The following is a 25,000-nucleotide window of genomic DNA, read 5'->3' on the forward strand; positions in this document are numbered from 1 at the left end:
TCAATAATTATTTATTTAGAAAGAAAATACTTGCAAATTTTGACATTATCGATGAATCGAATAGTTGATCAATCACAATCAATAATATACATTTAAATGTCAGATATTAAAATTTGCAATATTAATAATAAATTAAGTCGAATATTTTGCGCATGTAAAAATACACAAGAACAAACACACACACACACACACACACATGTATATATATATATATATATATATATATATATATATATATATATATATATATATATATATATATATATATATATATATATATACACACAAATGAACGGCGATCTTTCGATAAAAATTTTGCAACTTCCACATGACTTTCTTTTTACGTTCATACATAATACATACTTACGATATATAACTCTCTCATGCATATCCTGTTTATTTAAAAAAAAACCTGATAGAGAGAGAGAGAGAGAGAGAGAGAGAGAGAGAGTAAAAAAAAATGAAAGAACGAACTTTGGCTTTGACTCCATGCGTACGCACGTATCATTCCCTTCTATCATTAATTTTTTTAACCGAGCAAGTTAACGTGCGAGATTTTCGTGGACGATGTAATCGACGCTGGTTAACGAGCCGATAGAAAGTTCAACGTTGGCCCATAGAAAGAACCGGTTTCGATCTCTTAGCGTGGGCGTGTGATCGCCTCGGTAAATGCCTGACCCTTCTATCTCTCTCTCTCTTTCTCTCTGTATCCTTTTCTATCTCTCTCTCTCTTTCTCTCTGTATCCTTTTCTATCTCTCTCTCTCTCTCTCTCTCTCTCTCTCTCTCTCTCTCTCTCTCTCTCTCTCTTTCCTCTTTCCGTTTGCCTGCCTGTCTTGTACATATATTAATTAATCAGGACATATTTTATATACCGGCAATCTTTCTGTAACACGGTTTCTCGATATAGAAAAATATGTAATATGTTGTCCCTTATAACACGATATTATGAGAAATAACCTGTTCTTTAATATAACGCATAAATAAATATTGTTAAATATGTAAATTATTGCATATAATGTCCTATAAATTTATTATTTTATTATTATTCTATAATCATTGGAATAATTATGAAAGTGCGAATTTTGTATTTATAATTATTATTTAATTTAAGACAGTATAATAATTACGTATTAATTTTTTAATTATATTAAATATTATTTATTTATATTAAATACAATATGTTTAATAATGTATTTTATTAAATATAATACATTACATATATATACACAAAGGACATATTACCTTGATATATTAAATGCAGTAAATTCCATATATATGTTTCTTTTTTTTTTCTTTTTCTTTTTTTCTTTTTTTCTTTTTTTCTTTTCTTTTCTTTTCTTTTTTAAGCCGCGTTATCACAAGTATCATCTTATAAAAGTCTTCTATGTATCTTTAAATTATTCTAGAACCTCGTATAACAATTAATCATTTCATTTAAGTATGCCAGATATTTTAGATTGAACTCTCATGTTTCTATGGTTTTTAAGGACAACAGATACGCGTTTAACACGGTTTTCATGTTACATCAAGAAATTTGTATTACCCGCGTAGTTTCTCGTAACACGGTTTCGATGTATAACACTGTTACGAACGTAACATTTTTTTTCACTCTTTTTTTTTTTTTGTTTCCTTTTTTATTTCTCTTTTCCTTTTCTTCTTTTTTTTTTTTTTTTTTTACAAGCGTATTTCCCGTAACTTACTCGTCTATCCTATTTTCTTCGTCTTTTTTAATTCTTGTTTTTTTCTTTTTTTCTTTTTTTTCTTTTTTGCTTTAAACGTCAATCAATCTCACGTGGATCTCTCATTTTTATCTTGGAAGAAAACACAAGTGTATTTAAAGATGATTCATTATAAATATTTGACACATATATATATATATATATATATATATATATATATATATATATATGTATCTAACATCTGTCCGGTAAAATATGCGTGTATGTTATTAATTCGACTATGTAAGTATACGTGCACATATAGATATTTGCCCACGCGCGCTCGTACGCGTGCATATTCTTGTAATATATTTGCATTCTTTTTTCTTTCTTTCTTCTTCTTCTTCTTTTTTTTTTTTTTTTTTTTTTTTAAATATTCTTTTTCCTTTATTTTTTTTTATTTTCTTTTTTTTTTTTTTTTTTTACTTTTTTACGTTACCAATTCAAAAGTCGAAAAACGATTGATATATCTATATTATGATTAATACTGTTTATTTTATATTATTTATTACCGAATAGAATGTACACGTGTATAACTATATCTACTTTTACATACAATACATATGTATATATATATATATATGTATGTATTTACTTTGGTATATAATTTACGTGTTCGTTTTTCTTGTATATCTCACAAAAGGGGGTAAATGAATTGTGCAATGCACGTACCGAGCTACCAGTTTATCTTACGTAGAGTTTCCTCTGGTACACATACATACATACATAGATGCACATATATGTATACACATGTGTCGATAAAACACGTATTTATGTATGTATGCGTCTATGTATAAGTATGGAAACCGTTCGCAAATATTTTTACAATTCTCACGAAGAAGGACCAACTATCTCTCTCTCTTTCTCTCTCTCTCTCTCTCTCTCTCTCTCTCTCTCTCTCTCTCTCTTTCGTCATTTTATATTTGCTATTGACGTCATCGTCAAAATAACTTCATTACGTTTTTGTTATAAGTAAATGGTGATGGTGATGGTGATGACGATGATGATGATCATGATAATAATGACAACGACGACGACGACGACGTCGTACTCGTGTCTTCAAAATTGTCTCGTTAATTTTGACGAAAATATTTTAGACGAAGAAAGGAAGGAAGAGTAGAGTAGAGTAAAGTAGAGAAAGGCCCATAAAGCAAATAACAATGTTATCGTATTATTATGGTCTCGCGTTTATGGGAGCTTGTAATATTATATTTAGACGTATTGTGTTACAACACAAATGTGATCGGCCAAGCGTATCCGTGTACTGCGTAAGATCGGGTTAGTTATCGATCATAGTATACCATTCGAATCTAATAATATCCACTTTCTAGTTAATCATTCTGTTGGCTACTGTCGACGCGTCGACATCGATTTGTACTTTTATATGTATCCTATGTCTCTACTTGTGTGTGTAAGTTTTGTACTTGTGTGTGCATGTGTGTCTGTATGTATGTAACAATAGATATTTAATAAATAATAATAAAGTATGTTACAATTTCATCGATCGTTCATTATCTTTTTCATATATAAAAGATAGTATTTACACAAAAGAATAAAATAGTAATGTATCATCAAAATATAATAATAATAATAATAATAATAATAATAATCAATTCATTCGAACAATCATATGTACATGTAATTAGAAAATAATAATTATGTGATAATAATAAAGGATATTAGTAAATATGATCAAAGTTAAACTATCGATAATATTATAATAGTATAGTAATCGTGTCTTCTAAACAAAACGAAAAATACAAGTATAATTTAAATACGTGGTATAATAATAACAACAACAACAACAATAATAATAATAATAATAATAATAATAATTATTCCAAGTAACACGTCTGAACTCGCTCGAAAAAGAAATTTTGACTCGTATTTACTCTCTAAAAAAAAAAAAAAAAAAAAAGAAAAAAGAAAAAAGAAAAAGAAACAGAAAAAAGAGATAAGAAAAAGACAAGAAGAAAAGAGATAGATCAAGATCTATGGGTCTTCTTCGCACGCTTATTCGCAAAGACGATTAATTCAAATGTCGTGTCCTGAAGTATTAAAAAGTCGATCGAACGTGACTCATTTGATTCCCTCTCTCTCTCTCCCTCTCTCTCTCTCTCTCTCTCTCTCTCTCGTTCTTTCTCTTTCTCTCTTCCTCTCTCCCTCTACTTCCTATCGAAGAAGTACTTCTAACGGCATTAAACAAATTTATTACCCAACGTACCAGAACTGGGATCGGCGGCGAACTTGATGGCCGTTAGCGTACCGTGAGAAAGGATTGTCGGATGTATCCGATAAAAGTGAGGAAAAAAGAATTTCAATTAGATTTACACTGTCCTGTTTTATGAAATTTCTCTTATCTCTCTCTCTCTCTCTCTCTTTTTCTCTATCTCTCTACCTCTCTCTCTTTCTCTATCTCTTTCTCTCTCTCTTTTTCTCTCTCTTTCTCTCCCTTTTTCTTATACAACATTCAAGACGTGGTCTTTGATAAATTGATAATGATAATATAATCCCTAATTTAATACGAGATATGCATATAAAATACAACTTTTAATTAGGATTTATACAATTTGTTATTATTATTATTATGATTATAAACATGTATGAAATGAACGTCTGCACGAAGTGTATATTTTAAGTATATAATAATTGTTTGTATTTGCATTTGATAAAAGGTATGTTAGGTTTATCTGTCCTTTTTTTTTTTTTGTTTCATTTGCCTTTTTTTTCTTTTTTTTTTTTTTTTTTAAATCGTTATAACAAAACAATATTTATTATTAATATTACTATTATTATTATTATTATTATTATTATTATTATTATTATTGTTTGCAGGTATGATTGAGTTATAAAAAAAAAAAAAAAAGAAAAATAAAGAATGAAAAAGAAAAGGAAGGAAGAAAATTAAGTAATAATGAGGCCCATTTAGTGTTTGTTACGGGCATCATCATATGACACGTGTGCCCGCTTAACTTGGCCGATCTTATTAGAAAGATCTGTTTCGTTGCAATCGCTTCGTGGCACCATTTTAAAGCCGAGAGATCATTAGGAGTGGCTATGTTGTTTATCTAAACGTTTATCTATCGGTCTGGGTACCCTCCGTCGCCCTCTCCCCCTTTCCTCCTCCTCCTTCTCCCCTATACAAGACGGTTACTTTGGAAATATATGTATATTCTCTTCTATGTACATACATACATACACACAATATGTAGTTGCGATGACGTTCAAACCAATTTGTTGAACGTCGATGAAAATGGCGTCGTTCGTTCGCTCTACTTCTCCGCTTTTATCGACTTTCGAAGTTTCCAATCGATGCCAACTCTTCCTGCCGAATAGAATTCTTCTCTCTCTCTCTCTCTCTCTTTCTGTCTATCTGTCTATCTGTCTATCTCTTTCTCTCCGCTTTTCACACGTGTGCGGATTTCATACGGCCAACTCGATAAATTCGAAACGATTTAAAGAAGTTTCTCGTTCCCTTGTGTTTTTCCCTTTTTTTTTTTTTATTTCCTTTTCTTTTCTGTTCTTTCTTTTTTGTTTCTTTTTTTTGTTCTTTTCCTTTCCTTCCTTTTCCGATGTCCTCTCCCAGTCGGCCATCTTTTTCTTTTTACGTGTATATTTACTTACCCCATTATTTCTCTTACGTCGTACAGAATAAATCGCGGAAAAATCGAATTGCGAAGTATCCATTCGTTGATTTCGTTTCAACTTTTTTTTCTTTTTTTTTTTTCTTTCTTTTTCTTCTTTTTCTTCTTTTTCTCTTTTCTTTTTTATATAACACAAATCCTCTCTTATCTCGATTATTATCAAAGAACAGATAAGATCTTAAATGCGTGCAATCAAAAAAGATATATACTTGTATGAGGATATAAGATTATTCGTGAAAATTGTAATTGAATAATTTTTGTTCGAACGATCAAACGAACGAACGAATGAGCGAACGAACTAAAGGAAAAAAAAAAAGAAAAAAAAAAAAGAAAAAGAAGAAGAGAAAAAAGATTTTTTTTTCTTTTTCTTTTTTCAATAATGTCCTTCGGAACTTTTGCGATGCTATTGGTCCCTCAATTTTGTGATTATTTCGCTATACATATATATACAAACATACATGTATAACTAATTTTGTCTATTATACCGCCGAATGAAATTCGCAACGTCGCGAAACTCGGCAACGTCGCGGCACCGTATAAAATGTCGACAAACGCGGATAAGTGGGACTCGGTTAATGGCGGTCGAGCCTCGTGGAAGTCCCGTTTCCATCACGTACAACGACCCTGTGTCGCGATCTTTAGGAATACGTATCCTTCTTCTTCTTCTTCTTGGCTAGACGATAAGCTTTCTATATACTATATATAGGTATAAATATATAGATACATATATATTCACACATACATGTCTTTATATATATATATATATTATATGCGCCTTAAAATTTAATTTCATTATTCCAATATCGTTGAAAATCAAAATGCATTTCTTAACAATAACCGGATATGTATTTTGAAAATATCATTGAAAGTTAATCGAGATGATAGCTCTTATCTACAGTCTATCGACCGAGTATCATTTTTATTACCTTATCGGTATTATCAAGTCAGAAAGTTATGAGAATACATACGTACATACATATATACATACATATATACATACATACGTACATTGGCCTATTAAAGCCGTTTAACTTCGTTATGATAAAAACTCATTTAATTCTCGAAGATTCAACGTCGTCTTGTTCACAAATTTTTCCTTCTTTTAATCTTATTTATTTATCCCCCTTTTATTTCCTTTTCTTTAATAATAATAATAATAAAAAAAAACAAAAACAAAAACAAAAAAAAAATTAAATGAATAGATAAATAAACAAAAAGAGAGAGAAAGAATCAGAAAATTTGAAATAAAGATCGAAGTTAGTAAGAGAGAACGTGTACGAAGCTTTTTGCAAAAGGAAATGCGATAAAAGAGATTCCTTTGACCTCGGTGGTACGACCTCATTTCGCTAGAACGCACGTACACACACACACACACATATATATATACCGCATAACATATATATATATACATACATACATACATACATACATACATATATACGTATAGTGTTCATCTTGTGCTGAGACGACCTCGTTTCGCGTGTTTTTCTCGCTTCTCGCTCGCTCGCTCGCTCGCGAAAGAAAGAAAAAGAAAGAAAGGAGAAAAAAAAAGGAAAAAGCAGAAAGACAATTTTCCCTCGGTCGTGAAAGAACTGTTAGTGGTGGAGGGGGTAAAGGTAATAGTGGTAGGAGAAGGTAACAGGTTGTGCGCTCTACGGAAACTTCGAAAGCTTTTTAAATGCATTTGGCGCGAAAGGATGTCATCGAAATGATTGCAACGTATCTATCTTAATATAACTTTTATCTTAATATTTTTTTATTTTTTTTCTTTCGTGTTTTCTTTTTTTTTTCCTTTTCTTATCTAACACCCACGTTTCGTCCTTCCTTTCACATTTTTTTTTCCCTATTTTATATATATATATATATATATATATATATATATATTTACGTTAATGATGCTTTTATTTATTCGAAGGATCATCGCCAATCATTCTGATTTACTTGAATTTGTAAACGTTATTTATTTTGACTTCTTACTTTGTCGACGATGCTTTACTTATTCATATCAAAAATAATTGCTAGACTGTTTGAGGTCGATTTTCTTGTCTCTTTTTTCTTTTTTTTTTTTTCTTTTTTTAAATATTAATTTCTTGACTGTTTATACCGAGCAATGGCGGACTCCGATGAATATTTTTGAATTTTAACGTGATAACGAGTCATTTTATTTGTATGAGAACAAGAGTGAGAAAAAGAGAGAAAGAGAGAGAGAGAGAGAGAAAGTAAGAAAGAGAAGCACCGATGTAACTCTCTCTCTCTCTCTCTCATTCTCTTTTACAATGTTATCGGAATAATATATTTGTAATGCAAAATATCTGACGATGCAAGGACAACGTAAGATAGTTTATAAATAAAATTAAAAAGTTAGATGATAATAAACCAAGAGATTGTGTCATGTTGTTATTTTTGTAAAAAGAGAGAAAGAGAAACAGAAAAGAGAAAGAAAAAGGAAAAAAAACAATATATATATATATATATATATATATATATATATATATATATATATATATATATAGAGAGAGAGAGAGAGAGAGAGAGAAAGAGAGAAATACTTGAAAATTGTCGAATGTTTTTGCAAACTGGGGTGTACTCGACGGTGATGATCTCCGACTATATGGAGAGAGAGAGAGAGAGAGAGAGAGAGAGAGAGAGAGAGAGAGAGAGGGAGAGAAAGAGAGAGAGAGAGAGAAGAGCAAAGTTACCGTCCACTTTTAGAACGGGACGGGCCGATCGAAAGGACACGAGGATCGTGTTGGGTCACGCGATTATCCAGCACGATGATTTTATTTTCGAAGAATCTTTACTCTCTTTTTCTCTTTCTCTTTAACAATTCCCATACAACAATCATAACCATCACCATCATCATGCAATTATCGTTGTTCCAAGTAATACAAAAATCATCGTGACATTCATCGATCGTTGTGACTTAGTTCAACGAAAATCCACGGAAAATATGATCGATTTTTTTGAATTTTTTTTTCTTCTTGTTTCTTGTGTGCCTGTGCGTGTGCGTATATTTGTATGTTTTTCGTATTCTAAGCGCAAGCTTTTGACCTTCATATCTTGTAGCTTGTACAGTTTACACATTGTAGATATACACGTGTTTAGTATTTACATATGATATGTATGTATGTATGTATGTATGTATGTATGTATGCGTGTATGTACGATGATTTTCAAAATGTTGGAAATATCTTATCAGCAAGTAACAATTATCGTTGTAAAAATAAAAGACGAAATTGGGGCTTTTACATAATTTCGACGGTGAAAGTTGTATGGAATTAGTCTTTCTTTTTTTTTTTATATATTTTTTTTTTATTTTTTTTTTTTATTTTTTTTTATGCCTTTTTTTTTATTTTTTTTTTTTTATTTTTTTTTTTTTGAAACATATGCTCTTCGTTGACAAAACTGTTATCATATTTTTTTTCGAATCTCGAATTCTTTCGTCTATTGAATAAGTTATAATATCAATTTAAATTTCTTATCAATCAGCTGATACAATTGTCTTTGTAAAAGAAGAAGAAGGCGGGGGGTGGGGTGAGGGAGGCAAATATCGATTATTTACATGATCTCTCGTTATGATGATAATACAGGTAAATTGAAAAATTAATTTCCTTTCCTTTTCTCTTTTCTTTTTTCTTTTTTTTTGTTTTCCCCTTTTAATTTTTCTCTCTTTCTTCCTTAAACTATATTACAAAAATTCTTGCGCTGGCGAAATTAAAAATTTCTTTCATCCTTCCTTTTCATTTATTTTCTTTTCTCCGTTTAAATAAATAACTGAATAAATAAATAAACAAACAAACAAACAAACAAACAAAAAAAAACTCTTCCTTAAAGAAATTTCTTTTCTCGTTTATCGTTTTACGAAGTATTAATTTATAATTAATTATTTTACACACACACACATATGTATATATATATATATATATATATATATATATGAAAAAAAAAAAAATAAAAAAAAAAGAATAAAAAAAATAGTAAAAGAGAAATAAATATTGTTGGAAATATGTAAATGTGTGATGTTAATACGCACACAATTTTGAGATTTTATTCGAATGGATTGAAGAGGACGATTGAAATAAGGAAATATAATTGACAAGTAAAGAGATGTGGATTTTTATGATTTATGTATAATATGTTGAAAATGTTTTGTCTTTTGAATTTGAGAAGGATGAAAGGAACGAAGTAGAAGGCCAGAAATACAAGTGGGATGGAAGGTAATACTACGTGCAAAAACCAGCATGAACTTTTCGTTTCTCGAATTTTCTTTGCATTTATATACGATTAGATGCAACGCGATCTGGAAAAATATTTACCAGTTAGTTCCATTATCAGGAGTGATATAAGGCTTTGTTATTTTCATTAATGTGATTTTAGATAACGATCCTTTTTGTCGTGCCGTCTTTTCGATGCTTCTCTCTTCTTTTCTCTACTTTTTTTTTTCTTTTTTGTTTCTTTGTTGTTTCGTTTTCGTTAAGATTTCGAACGAGATCGTTGAACAACTCGTTTTATTATCATTAGAAATGTTTATTTATTTATTTATTTATTTATGTATTTATTTATTTATTTTTTTTTTTAATTTATTTCATTAAAAAGATAGACAATTAATTAATGGAATGTTCGGTGTATTGTATTTTATTTATTTATTTACTTATTTATTTTTTTTTTTTCCATGAAATATTTAACATTTTGTTTTCTTTTCTCTCTTTCTCTCTCTCTCTCCCTCACTTCCTCTCTTTTCTCTTCGTTTCATTTTGTCGTAAAATTAAATATCAAAAAAATTTGATTATATATATATATATATATATATATATATATATATAGTTTATTTATGATAAGTAATTAATGTTTTTCATTGACACTATCATAAAATAAAAATATCAAAGAATTCTATTGATTTTATTAAGGTTATATATTTTGTCGTGAAATGAAATATCGAAGAAATACGATAATATGACATCATTATAGATAATTAAATATTACGATATACGACGGTCGATTATAATTTTTGATTTATTTATCATAAATTATTATTATTTATTTTTATGTTAATCTAACTTATCGTAAATTATAATATCAGGAGACGTGCGATTGTACAACGTTAGTGTAGATAAATTAATATAGTAGTATACTTGGGTTCCCATTATTTTTGAATTCATTTATATCAAATTATTCTTATCGTTGTTATTTATTTTTTTCGTTCGTCTCTTATCTTCCAAAAAAAAAAAAAAAAAAAAAAAAAAAAAAAAAAAAAAAAAAAAAAAAAAAAAAAAAAAAAAAAAAAAAAAAAAAAAAAAAAGACAACCAAAACAAGGGAAAAAGAAAAAAATTAGTACGAAAAAGTAACCGATTACATAATATCATTGCAACTTGATTCCTTATTATCATTATGTATTCTTTGGAAATTTTTTAATCGCAAAAAATTCATTTATAACTATATCGTCAAATTTATCATATATATTAACGAAGAAAAAGAAAAAGAGCAATTCGCTCGTATATCGTAAAATTTTTAAATAATAAAGGAAGGAAAGCGGGGGGGGGGGGGGAAAAAGAACAAATGAAAGAAAAGAGGTGACATTATTTTTCTTCATTTTCTTTGTAATAAAACGCGTTCACAATGAAAGTCGGTCAATTTTTCTTTTTCTCCCGCATGTATCATCAATCGAGCGAACGTCCCCAAGCGTCACGAAACGTCGCACACGCGGAACGACCGCGTCCCCCAGGATATGCGTGTGCACGCACGCATGCACACACGAATTCGTCATGTGGAATATATTGCGTTGCTTAAAAAGGGAGGGAGGGAGATCGAGAGAGAGAGAGAGAGAGAGTGAGAGAGAGAAGGGTAAAAGGAAAGGGGAGGAACCAGCTGTCTCTGCACTCGTGCTTTTTTTTTGTTTAATTCTTTTTTTCCTTCTCCCTTCTTCCCCCCACCCTTTCTTCCTCCCTCCCGCCCTTCCTCCTCCTTCCCGCCTTTCTCACTCTTTCTTTCTCTCACTCTTTGTTTTTTTTTTTTCTTTCTCTTTTTCTCCCCTCTACCAACATCCTGTGTCTCGCTACTGTTTCGAGTCGATCTATCAAGCTCTCCCTTTTGCATACCCTTTTATCCCTTTTATTAACATTAAAAAAAGACTCTCTGTATATCCGTCACGTGTAACTTTTTAATAATAATAATTACAGCAATAATAATAATAATAATAATAATAATAATAATAATAATAATAATAATAATAATAATAACGATGATGTAAGAAAGAAATTTTTACATATTTAATTGATAAATAATATTAATGAAACATATTATTAAATATTAAGTTATAATTATTTATTATATGTATTATATATATACATATATATATATATATATATATATATATATATTTATTACAAAAATTATAATATAAAATTATATAGAAAATTAAATATAACATCGAACGATATTGTACACGGGAATGTAATTGCGTAAATTAAACAAATAATATACAACATGAAAAAGAATATATAAAATAATAATAATAATAATAATAATGGCAAAAATAAAAACAATAATTTTAATTATCATAAAAAATTAGGATGAGAAAAGAAGTGTACGTAATTTCTTTCACGCACAAGTGCATAAGCAGAAACACGCAATATATGCATGTGCATACACACGTATTTGCTTTATCTTTCTCTTCATTTTCATATTTTTTTCGCGATAATTTGAAGGTTGAGAGACATGAACGAGGAAGGAAATGATTTGAAAGTCTCTCTCTCTCTCTCTCTCTCTCTCTCTTTTTCTTTTCCTTTTTCTTCTTCTTTTCTCGTCAGGCCTTCGCAAAGTTAACTTTGCGAATCGTGTAAACTTTTCGATCGACGAAACGGAATTTGTCGCTATGTTCGAACGACAGTGTTGTAGTGGTCTACCAACTTTTATTGAGGTTTACAAACGTAATCGTTTGCGAGAGTTTACTCACTGACTACGAATATCGGAGTCATAAAGCGATCGTAAAGTTAGTTTTAATGTTGTTTGCGAGGAAAGCAAACGATTCCTTAATTTTTTTCCTCTTCGTTTTTCTTCACTCAGTTTTTTCCTCTCTTTTCTTTTTCTTCTCTCCTTTTTTTTCTATCTCTTTCGTTTATTTGTTTGTTTATTTGTTTGGCTTTTTTTTTTCTTTCTTTTTTTTTTTTTTTTTTTTTTATCATCATCGTCATCATCATCGTCATCATTATTATTGAAGGATTATTTACGAAAGGAAAAGAAAAAGGGAGAAAATTGTAATTAAAAGATTACGATAATCATTTTCTTTTTCTTGTTACTATTATTTTTGATCGTATTTAGTATATTTGTAATATGTCTCTCTCTCTCTCTCTCTCTCTCTCTCTCTCTCTCTCTCTCTCTCTCTCTCTCTAGTTTTTTTTAATAATTACTTTTGATGACGGTACATAAAAATTTTTTATTAATATAATATTTCTTCTTTCTTTCTCTTTTTTCTTCCAACATTCCTTTTTTTTTTTTTTTTTTTTTTATTTTTTATATTCCCTATTTTTAATCATTTTCAATTTAGATTTATTTTATACAACGGAGATATGTTTTATAAAATAACTTTCTATCTTTTTTTCTAGTATAATAATTATTTTTAATCGATAATAGTGGATCACGTAATAGGATATCGTTTTCAAAGTGTAATGAATAATATAATTTAGGTAAAAAGAGTGAAAGAGAGAGACAGAGAGAGAGAGAGACAGAGAGAGAGAGAGAACTACTGGTAGCCATTAACGAACACAACATCTGGCCTTTGCCAGCTGCCGTCCTCCAATAAAAGCCGAAACGGCAATCAAAAGTTGCAGGAGAAATTCATTCGGTAAATTTCGTCCTATCCGTTCCGTTGGCATAACTTTTATGTACCTACCTGTCCGTATTCCTTCCTCTCCTCTCCCCCTCCTCCCTCCTATATAATTTCTTTTCTTTTTTTTTTCAGCTAATTTTTTTTTTTTCCTATGCATCATTCGCGATTAGATTTTCTTTCTTTCCCTCTCTGTCTCTCGAATGTTTCTTTTTTTTTTTTTTTTTTCTTTTTCTGTACACCTCTCGAAACGAATAGATCGAGATTTTAAGTGTACCGGGTATACTATATGTCATATTGAACGTCAGTAGATCGGATCGAATCGGATCGGATCGCAAAAGAACTGTCATCGTCTTTCCATAATATATATATATATATATATCTTTTTTATTTTTATTCGTTAATTTTTTCCTTTTCTCTTTCTTTTTTCTTCTTTTTTTCTTTTTCTTTTTTTTTCTCCTTTTCTTTTCTTTTTGATATTGAGAACATACTTTTCGCTTGCATATGTATATATAAGCGTGTGTGTTTTTGTATTGTGCATGTTTGTGTGCGTTTTTGCGAGCCTGCGACATACACGATCTCTCCTAAACCGGTTACCGTGAAATAGGAGCAGACATGGAGGAGAAGTCGAGTAATCCGGTAAGCTGTGGTAAATCATGACGAATATTAACACCTTCTCTGCATTGGAAAGATGCACTTACTATTGTAAGTGAGTGACAGAGAAAGAGAGAGAGAGAGAGAGAGAAAGAGGGCATCAGCAGTAGCTTTCTCGTTCGATCGTTTTTACCGATTTTATTTTTGCGGTAAAAGAAAAAAAAAAAGAAAACAAAGAAGAAGAGAAAAAAAAAGGAAAGCACGCTTCGCTATTCAATTTTACAAGGTACAAAGTATATTCTGTATTGTATGTAATACGTATCAATTGAGAATCTGTCTGTACGATAATAATTACGAATTGGATGTATCATGTTATATGGGTATAATTTAAAATTGAATTTAATGAAGGGAGAAATTATAAGTCACGGGGAAAGAATTTACAAGGACGTACGATCGATCCGATATTTCGTGTCGTTAATTTTTTTAATCGTTTTAATCGTTCATTATTATATCATCTTCTTTCTTCTTTTTCTTCTTCTTTTTTTTTTTCTTTTTTTCTTTTTTTCATTTCCTTTTCTTTCCTTTTCCCAATTTATCTACATTCATGTGGAAATTTATTTCAATGCTCATCGATTTGAATTATTAAAGAGAAACGAAGGAGAAATGGGAGAAAAGAGGATATAAAAAGTTTTTTCAATAAATTTTGTGGAAATATTTTTTTCCTCATATACGATTTCGCAACGCTCGAGAATCACGTCGGTTTATTAATATTTATTATTTTGTACCGATCAATATATTATTTTATTCATTCATTCATTCATTCATTCATTCATTCATTTATTCATTTATTTATTTATTTATTTATTTATTTATATATATATATATTAAATGGTTACAAACGCAGAGTATTAAAAACGTGAGATATTAATTAAAAACGATTAAGAAAATTTCGATATAAACTTTTTGATAACGATGACGTAAACGTACGAGAATTTCATCGAAGGCAAATTAATGAAAGAAAAAATGAAGATAAAAATAAGAGAGAGAGAGACAAAAAAAAAAGAAAAAATAAGAAAGAAAGAAAGAAAGAAAGAAAAACAGAAATTTTTCGAAAATTTCTACGTAATAAATAATATATTAATTGTTATCCACTTGAAGATCTCGATCGTGCAATGATGAAAATTTAAACAGACGTTCGGTCTAATTTTCACTGGCACTTTAAATAGCTCTAATCTTATGTAGCAGATGTTTTTTTATGATAATATGTTTTCTTTTTCAGTTCGCATACTCATTGAGTACGAGAATAGATTATATATTAAGAAATCGAGAAAAAAGATAATAAAGAGAGAGAGAGAGACAGACAGAGAGAGAGAGGGAAAGAGAGAGAGAGAACGAGACAAACAAGTACGATTACTCAAGATAAAGAAAAGCGAGAAAAAGAGAGAGAGAGAGAGAGAGAGAGAGAGAGAGAGAGAGAAATAAGAGCAACAACAACAACAACGGTAATAATAAAAATTACGCCATTCATAAGTTTTCTATAGGATGTGCCAAGAGTTCTGAAACGTGCCAAAAATGTCAAGATGATTTTAAAAATTGATTAATTCCATTCGAAACATTTTTACATTATAATTTTCTTTTCTTTTTTTTTTTTATTTTTCTATTTTCTCTCCTTTTTATTTTCATTCTTTTTTTTTTTTTTTTTCTTTTTATTTTTCCCACGTATTGCAAAACGCGAAAACAAGTCCAAAAGATCTTTTTGAAAATAATAAGTAATTGATTTTCAATATCACTTTTGATCGATCCTATATAAGTTTATGACATTATCTCGTGTTATTTCATACTCTCTCATTCTCTCTCTCTCTCTCTCTCTCTCTCTCTCTCTCTCTCTCTCTCTCTATCTATCTTTTTCTATTTTTAGATAAAACTCTGTTAGTAATTTATCCTCGATCGTAAAAAAAAGAAAGAAAAAAAAAAAAAAAGAAAAGAAAAAAAAGAAAAAAAAATCCATGGCGTATCATTCGGCCCATTTAGATATCGGACGAAATCGGATTTCATGATATCGATTAGAGAAAACGAGTTAGAAATCTCTAAGTTTTGTTATTAAAAATTTTTTCTTTTATATATATATATATATATATGTATATTTTTTTTTTTTTTTACCGTTTCTTTTCTTTTCATTTTACCGTTCGTATTTATGGCGAAATTAATTGTAATTATTAAAAAGGTTCGTTAAAAGTTTTCGAAGATTAATTTAGGTTTATTCGAAGGTTGTTCGAAACAATGCATCGAACGTTGCTATGCACGTGAACGGGACATTTTCTCTCTCTCTCTCTCTCTCTCTCTCTCTCTCTGTCCTTTGCTTTCTCTATCTATGTATCTATCTATCTATCTCTCTCTTTCTTTCCTTTCGTTGGCATCGAGGGTCCATCGTTGGCGAAACGTGACAGGAGGGAGCGTTCGTGCGATACCTAATCGATAAATACTAAACAACGAGGGAGGGACTCGTACCGTTTCTACGTGGGAACAAAACTCTCATATAATTTTTTTTTTTCCATATACTTTCTCTCTTTTATTCTCATTGTCTCTCTCTCTCTCTCTCTCTCTCTCTCTCTCTATAAGTATAATTTTTGTACATCTACATACATACGTGAATTATAGATAATGGATGTTCCTCCAATAATTTTTCTTTCTTTTTCCTTTTTTTTTTTCTTTCTTTCTTTCTTTCTTTCTTTCCTTTTATTTTTCCTCTCCATCGATCAACGATTTTTTCTTCTTTTTTTCTTTTTTTACTTTTTTTTTTTTTTTTTTTTTAAACTATATTATTACGCTTTTAAATAGATTATATCTAAGCTTGAAAATTTGCTGTTACGTCTGTACACAGATAATTTCTAATTTATGGTTTGATATATAATGTATACCATTAGGGGGTTCAAGGCCGTGCATAATGTTTGTAGGATCTGGCAAAAAGTGTTTCTCAGCTGATTTTCTTATGAAGATTTTTTTTCTTCTCCGACATTTTAACCCTAATTGTTTTCTTCTTCTTCTTCTTCTTCTTCTTCTTTTTCCTTTTTTTTCTTTTTGCTTTTCTTCTCTTTTTTTCTTCTTCTTCTTTTTTTTTTTCCTCTCCTCAGTCCAGATTGATCAGAATAAAGTAACAAGCCTAAAATTAATAATAAACATCGTAAGTGTAATTTATTACGCTAATATGAGTTTTCGATGTTACGTAATTTTTTTTTCTTTTTTTTCTATTTCTTTTTGTATTTTTTCTCTCTGTTCTTTTTTTTTTTCCTATACAAATAAAGGGAAAAAAAGAAAAAAAGAAAAAAAGAAAACATAAAGAATAAAAATAGATCGGAACACGAATTAAAAATCGAATCAATGAAATTAACTATAATAAAAATGTCGTCGACACCAATGTACCTACGTTATTATTAAGACGTAACCTTTCTTCTTGCCACGTTAAAAATAGAATTACTTTAGCATGTTGAATACGAATTACGATTATTAGATTCAAATAAGATTCTAACGCGTCGACAAACGGCGGAAGCGAACACTCGATGATACTCAGTAATCTTACCTTTAAGGACAACATTGTTGTTTCTTTCAACAGTCTCAAGTATAAATCCGTTGACATTAAAGTGACGTTGCACGACCAAACGACGATTTTCAACGCATACGAATTAACTTTATATACGTAGATATATATATATATATATATGTTTGTCTATTTATCTATCTATATATATATATGTATATATATTAGATATATACGTAGAAACGTAGGATACTAATCTTCGTGGGACGATGTTATTTCTAAATTTATTTCTAAGTTTTATTTCGAAGAAAATTCTCTTTCGATAGTATTTTTCTCTCTTTCTCTCTCTTTTCTATTTAGTAAAAAAAAAAAAAAAAAAAAAAAAAAAGAAAAAAAATTATGTATATACATAATTTATATATACAATACAATATCTATAGGTACGATATTTTATAAATCGTTATATATATATATATATATAACGATAGTTATATATATAACGTTAGTTATATATATATATATATAACTTGATATATTTACAATTTATTACAACCTGATATATGCTCGATTTGATATTATATCTATTTTGTGTTACATCGGAGATTTCGTTTTTTAGAGAGAGAGAGAGAGAGAGAGAGAGAAAAAATCCAGGAAGAGAGGGAGAGAGAAAAAAAAAGAAATAAATACTACGCAACATATTAGAAAAGTTTCGAGTGTTGAGAAATCAGTTCCGATGAATCGAATTCCGATAACGTACAGATCGTAAATCTTTTAAGACGACAAAAACGATATCGAAAAGGTTGAGGTAATAGTAGAAAAGAGTAGTGGGAGGAAGGGTGGGAGGTAGGGAGTCTTTAGTGGATGGTGGATGGTGGGTGAATGTGTTGTACGTGGGAATAGTTCACAGTGCTCGTAAATGATTATATGACCGGTCTAAATTTTTAAGAGTACGTACATAAACTATTCTTCGTTTCTCTCTTAATCCCCACGTTTGTCTTGACGTTTGCTATCGTTTCCTTGTTTCTCAATTTGTCGTTCTTACGTGAAAATAGGAAGAATTACATTTTTTTTTTTGTTTAAAAGAAAAAAAGAAAAAGAAGAAAGGGAACAATAAAAAAACAAAAAAAAAAGAAAAGACGAATGGAAAAACATTTTCTAAATGTTCGTTCTTATCGTAAAGGGATTAAACGAAAAAAAAAAAAAAAAAAAAAAAGAGGAAAAAGAGAAAAAAAAATAACCAACCAACCAAGATTTTTATATTTCTCTAGGAACTTTTGGTCCACTTAGAAACTTTTTTGTGTCCATTCTATATCTAGTTTTATATATATATATATATATTCGGTTCATGAGTCAATGAACAAGAACAGGCTCGTCCATTCGTGTATAGGGTGAAAGCAGAAACAGGGAGGGGCCTTACGCGTAGGAAGGACGCTCTATTTTCTTCTTGCTTTTCTACCCACGCTTCTTCTGACCCACCGAGAAATCCGATCGAACTTATAACCACGACTTCCTGTCGCGTGTAGGACTTCCATTTCTCTATGCTCCACCCAGTTCTGAGTTGAAGTGTCTCTCCTCGATCAAGTAGACAATGGGATATGATAATAGATCTGGAAAAAAAAAAAAAAAAAAATAATAATAATAAATATGTAAAAGATAATAGAGTGATTTATTTCGTTTCCTTGAGGTTTTTTTCTTCTTGTTTGTTTGTTTGTTTGCTTGCTTTTTTTTTTTTTTTAATTATTATTTTTCTGTTTCTTCTCTTCGTTTTTTTTTTCTTCTTTTTCTTTCTTCCTTTCAGATCATTTATAGAGAGATATATGATATGATATTTTCTAAAACCGATTGAACATTTTTGAACTTTTGCCGTATGTAAAGGATAAACGTAGTTTCCTTTGGTATTACGAAACTGATTTAAATTTTAGAGTCTAAAATTTATGATATGGATTCGATGCGTGTGTGTGTGTGTGTGTATATGTGTGTATACTTGTGTCTTATCAAGTCAATATTAGAGTTATAAATTTTTATAGATTTTAATGTAATCGAATTAATGAATCCGTAAGTTCTCTATCGAATATGATCGACAAAGATTATTATGTGTTAGCCTATCTCTTTTTTTTTTTTTTTTTTTTTTTAATGGAAAACTTTAAATAAAACATTAAACCGTATGATTACGAGCTGGCTTAAAATACATAAGTATAAGTATAAAAATATACAAATATATCCGATCATAGGCATAATAAGCTAAGCAAGATAACAAAAAAAAAAAATATATTTAACTCATTTAATCCTCAAAGAGTTATATGATTTCAAAAAAAAAAAAACAAAAATATATTTATATATAAATAAATAACTAATTAAATTTATAATTAAACCTTTTAATTCGAACTGAGTAATAGTACTAAACATTTTTTACACCTAAATAATATTATTAGAATCTTAATACTTAGGATTCTGACAAATTTCGTCGATAGTTAACTATAACTGATTATACGTGTCGTATAAAGAAAAAAAGAAAGAAAAAAAAAAGAAAAAAGAAAAAAAAAAGAAAAAAAAAAAGAAAAGAAAAACAGGTGACGTCATACTATACCCTCTCTCTTTTCATCATACTATCCCTCTCTCTTTCTCTCTCTCTCTCTCTCTCTTTTTTTTTCCTTTCTCCATCTCTTTCTTTTTTTCACACTCTCTCTCTCTCTCTCTCTCTCTAATTCCCTGGGATTTCGAACGTTCAATTGCAACAGGCTTTAACGTTGGCCGCTATCGAGGAACAAAGAGCTTCACCATCGATGGCTATTTTCTCTTAGGGGAGTCCCTCGCTTGATCCACGATGATTCTCTCACAGTGAGTGGTCGAAATCAACGAGTACGATGGTGGTAGCAGCTGTGCGTGAAAATTTCATTTAGCCTTCGAGACCGATTCAAGCACATTCACACATATACTCACATATACTCTAAGCATACAAAAATGCAATACATCCATCCATCCATCCATCCATCCATCCATCCATCCATCCATCTATCCATCTATCCATCCATCCATAGATTTATAAACAGGGCATAATAATCGTACAGAGTAGAAATGATTTTTCATTTTGCTTTTGCATCATATATTTCTCGGTCATTTCGTTATAAGATAAAGATAGAGATAGAGAGCAAAAAAAAGAGAGAGAGAGAGAGAGAGAGAGAGAGAGAGAATCACGACTGGAAACAATGGCGTCGTTCAGAACACAAAATGTCGTTATTGTTAATGAAAATAATGACAAATAAGAATGATGATGAAAACTTTGACGAGTAAATATTCCCTATGTCATTTTTCACTATATCTAAAATATAACATAATATATATATATATATATATATATATATATATAAATATGCCTAATAATTTTGTTCTTTTCTCGTTAAGTGATTCCATGAATTGAACGATTTAGTCAGTAGGATTCAACATCCTTCCACCCCCACCATCATTCACCACCCCCACAGTATTTCATCTTTTCTTTCATATTAACACCTTCGAATTCCTTTTCTTTTTTTTTTTTTCTTTCTTTTTGCTTTCTCCCTCATTCTTTTTTTTTTTCTTCTCTCGTCCTTCTCGAACATCGCACATCTTTTATTCTCTCGCTTAGCAAGAGCTTTTTTTTCCAACCCTCCCACCTTCGTCCACCATTGTTTGGTGAACTCTTTTTTTTTCTTTCTCTCTCTCTCTCTCTTTGTATATATATATATACCTTACTTACCTGTAGAATATATTCACCAGGTGTCGAACCAACAAGGTGAAATCTTCCAAACCTACCTGACCTGGAACTAACAGCGAAACTATTTTGTTCGTGGTGTTACTTTACCGTCGTCCACTTTGTCTTCCTCCTTCTCCTCCACCCGCCACCGCCCCCCCATCCATCCATTCTCCACCCTCATAATGTAATCCTGTTTCATCGTTGTTCCTCGCTTTTACACGTGATACTTGCGCAAAAATATTTATAGATTTTGGACGCGTACAATGTAGAAATTGTCCATTGTACTTGGCGCACCACTGGCAAAAGATATTTTCTTTCGCAATTGATCGCACTTCTTAGTCCCACCATTCTGCATTCTTATTTATCCCTTTTGCTCTTTTCAACTTTCGAAGAGAATTTTTCTTTCTCTTTATTGATTTTTAATTTTCTTCTTCCTCTTTTTTTTTTTTTTTTTCTTCTTTTTTCTTTCTTTTTTCCGAACCTCGATCGATAATTTTATTTTGATTACATGATATTAATAATTATTATATATAAATATTATATGTATATGTGAAAATTTTATTGAAAGAAGAATAAAGAAGAAAAAGAAAACGAAACAAATGAAAGGGAAAAAAAAGTTGAAAGAAGAAACTGGGATAATTTTTGTCCCATGAAAGAGAGGAAAGAAAAATTGATCTTTTAATTGTCAGTTAAAACTTTAGAGTATTTTTTTTTTTTTTTCTATAGCCGTTGAACTTTAGAGAGAGATAAAGTGAAATCATGTGCCGCCTATGCAGGTTCGACCCTCGACAGATGTTTTTTTGGGGGTGGAGAAAAGGTATAGTAAAAACGTGGCACACAAGCAGGCATCTCGCCACCGCCATAACTACCACCATATTCACCGCCATCATTGACGTCAGAGTACCACCGAGCAACCAGTCGACCATGTTGTCCCTTCAAAAAGGTTTCCCATGTTGCCAGATCTTCGTTCATTCTCTTTGTTCCACGCAAATCTTTCTCGAGGATGATGCATAACGCTCCAATTCTAGGCCCTTCTATATATATATATATATTTTTTTTTTTCATTAATTTTGTCACTTCTATTTTTCTTCCTTTTTCTTCCTTTTTCTTTTTTTTTTTCTTTCTTTCTTTCATTCTTTCTTTCTTCCTTTTCATCATACTTTTGAAAAACCATTCAATAACAATTTCTAATCGTACGAGGATACGTCATTATATACTTCCGACGTTTCTAATCGTTCGGAAAATTCCAACGATAGTTGTAAATAAATCGTTTATATACAGGAGCACTTCCGTGTAATTACATGGAATTACACACACACACACACATGTGTATATATTTACTAGAAAGATATTTGGGTATTTATGTATATTTATTCGATATAAGGAGAAACATTGGTACAACTATGTATATACGTATGTATGTATGTATGTACTATATGTCGAGACCATACGCCTGCAGGAAATTGGAAATGGCGAGTGCACGAGTTGCAAATAGTCGAGATAGTTCTAGGAAATTGGTATTTTCTTTATTTACTTTTTTTTACCTAACCATTTAGGTTACTGTGATTTCATTGAACTCGTCCATTTTGATTTGTTTTACTATTTTATCTCTTCTTCTTCTTCTTCTTCTTCTTCTTCTTCTCCTTCTTTTTCCTCTTTTCGTTTTTCTTTTGTCTATTTTTTTTTTCTTTTTTTCTTTCTTTCGTTTTTTTTTTTTTTTTTTTTTTTTTTGTCGAGAAGTATAACGAGTTGGAAAAATTATTCATTCAAATACGTTTGCACGAAGTAAATGAAAAATTTTATATACCGAATTAAATTAAATCGAAGGGATGGGAAAAAGTCTCGATCTTTTTTTTTTCTCTTTTTCTTTTTTTTTTTCTTTTTTTTTTTTTTTTTTTAATACATAAAAATTATATAAAATAATATGATCAGATAGTTATCAATTATTTATATAATATAACTCGATATGATAAACATTAATATTTTCTTTCAAAATTAATCTGAAGGAGGGGTAAATTTTGTGTAATAGAATTTATATAAAATGTCAATGAACATAAATGAAGATAAAATAATAATATATACGTAATTTTCAATTAATTCTTAAATAACAATCAAAGTGATGATAATTAATGTGATAATAATTTTATCTAAAGAATTTAATCTAAAATAGAGAAATATTAGGGGGGGAAAAAAAAAAGAAGAAAAAAACAAAATAATACAAAACTGTTATAGATATCGTGAAAATATTTGTCAAGAAGGCAATTACACTTGTGCTCTTTCGAACTTTTTAAATTTAAACCTTCCACAAATATCTTTCCTTTCGAACGTCGTTGAGAGGGAGAGAGAGAGAGAGATAGAGAGGGATAGGGAAAGAACAAAACAAAAGGAAAAACAACAGGAACGAGAAAGGAAGAAAAATCAAAGAAGAAAAAAGAAACGAATATCAAAAATCCAGAAAAAAAAAAAACAAAGAAGAAAGAAAAAAGATCAGAAAGTAAGGAAAAACCTAACAAAAAGAATAAAAAAGAAATGGAAAAAAGGACACACGAGATGGAGAGAAATAGAGGGGCGAGGAGAGGGTATGTAAGTATGTGAGACGAGGCACGTTCGTGTTGAGGAGGAAGAGGAGGAGGAGAAGAAGAAGAAGAAGAAGAAGAAGGAGGTGAAGGAGATGATGCGAGCAAAGGTTTTCAAAGGCGGCGGCAGCGGCGGTGATGGCGGCGGGAGGTGAAGGAAGAAGGTGGTGGTGAAGGAGGAGGAGGAAGAGGAGGAAGAGGAGGAGGAGGAGGAAGAGGAAAAGAAGAAGACCCTTCGAGACCCAAGAAGACGAAGAAAACGATAGTCGACGGACTAAGAGGAGAAGCAGATAAAGAAAGAGAGAAAAAATCAAATAAGAAGAAGAAGAAGAAGAAGAAAGATAGATAGATAGAGACAGAAAGAGAAAGAAGGATAAAAGATACGAGGAGGGTCGTCTTCTTGTGTGTCTTCCGGCCACACACACACACACACACACACACAGAGAGAGAGCAGAGACAGACAGACACATACACATAGTCTGACTGACTGACTGACTCACTCACTCACTCACTCACTCACTCGCTTACTTAAGATTGTACACGTGTACGTTGTACACGTAGGCGTTCTTTCTCTCTCTCTCTTTTTTCATTTTCTTTTTCTTCTCTTTCTCTCTTTATCTCTTACTGAGAAAGAGAGAGAGTTTTATCGTATAAGCGTGGCGTTGTGTTTTCGTTGAGGGGGCAGACCTCGTGGATCTTTCTCTCTCTCTCTCTCTCTCTCTCTCTCTCTCTCTCTCTCTCTCTCTCTCTCTCTCTCTCTCTCGACACTCTCCTCCGACGACTATACGTCATGAACTCGCGAGAACGTCTATTTATAAGTGAACGACGAGAAGTCTCTATGTATATATGTATGTATCTATGTATGTATAACAAACATACAGGGTGCTCCAACTATACTACAACTCACTGCTTTCATATCAAATCCTCCGGCTACTGTGAGTCGTTCGAAAATGAGGAAGAAAGGGTACACGTGAAAAATAGTCCGTCTATTTCTTTGCCTTTTTGTTTGTTTGTTTTGTTTTATTTGTTTGTTTGTTTGTTTCTTTCTTTTGATTCTTTTTTCTTCTTTTCATTTTCTTTCTCCAAGAAAGCGAAAATTATTTTAATAAAGCTTTTAACGTCTTCCTATTCCTTATAGATCAGTATCTATTGTTAATAGTTATTTAACTCTTAATTGATATTATGTCGTATAATTATTATAAATTCCTGTTTTTTTTTTCTTTTTTTTTTCTTTTTTTTTAACGATTAGGTTGATACGAAGTTTTCCTCAGCTTCAATTTCTAACGAAGTTTATAATAAAAATATAATGCGATCGATAATTAAAGTGTTTGTAGTTCGTAAAAAAGAAAGGGCAAAAAAAAAAAATAAGAAGAAGGAGG

The 25,000-nt window shown here is 30.3% G+C and overlaps 1 protein-coding gene across 4 annotated transcripts in view; it reads left to right on the forward strand.

The window, feature by feature from the left end:
* The window catches only part of LOC124429509 (inositol-pentakisphosphate 2-kinase), a 139,951-nt gene that overhangs the window by 12,040 nt on the left and 102,911 nt on the right, over positions 1 to 25,000 (forward strand). The window contains exon 1 of one of the 4 annotated variants that reach the window (XM_046974873.1): positions 2,577 to 3,130. The exons of the other annotated variants lie outside the window; for them this stretch is intronic. The gene's annotated coding sequence lies outside the window, so the exon portion shown is untranslated. Of the gene's footprint in view, positions 1 to 2,576; positions 3,131 to 25,000 lie in introns of those variants that run through there. 4 annotated transcript variants of the gene reach the window in all.

The sequence above is a fragment of the Vespa crabro genome, chromosome 15 (genome assembly GCF_910589235.1).
Source record: "Vespa crabro chromosome 15, iyVesCrab1.2, whole genome shotgun sequence".
Lineage (NCBI taxonomy): Eukaryota > Metazoa > Arthropoda > Insecta > Hymenoptera > Vespidae > Vespa > Vespa crabro.